The sequence below is a fragment of the Chrysochloris asiatica genome, unplaced genomic scaffold (genome assembly GCF_000296735.1).
Source record: "Chrysochloris asiatica unplaced genomic scaffold, ChrAsi1.0 scaffold00085, whole genome shotgun sequence".
In the NCBI taxonomy this organism is placed as follows: Eukaryota; Metazoa; Chordata; class Mammalia; order Afrosoricida; family Chrysochloridae; genus Chrysochloris; species Chrysochloris asiatica.
The window spans coordinates 1,215,757-1,216,163 of record NW_006408603.1 but is presented as its reverse complement, the minus strand read 5'-3'; positions in this window follow the sequence as shown (position 1 = coordinate 1,216,163).

Here is a 407-nt window from a genome sequence, read left to right as displayed (position 1 = left end):
AATGGGAACTAATGGAAATAACAGGTTTCCTGTCCTGGAGATGGGAGAAGGTGGAAAAAGCATTTTGAGAAGATGGAAGACCTCCTTCCTCTAATTATAGACTAGAGTGGAGGATGAGGAGGATGCAGAAAAAGCCACTCTGTGAGGATAGTAGGTTTGAGGTATTCAAGTCCTATTTTATTTTAAAATTTCTGATTCATTGAGTGAAATGATGAATAAAAAGTTGCTAGCATGCAGACTTCCTTGAAGATGGCGGATCGGGTGGATGTGTAGTGAGGAGCTCGGTCAACAACAACACGGAATACCGGGTCAGGAGGACTCATGAGTTGGTGTTGGAACTCTGTAACAAATATAAAGGTATGTTTGGAGGTTCAGAAGGTTTATAGCTGGGGAATTTGCTGAAGAAA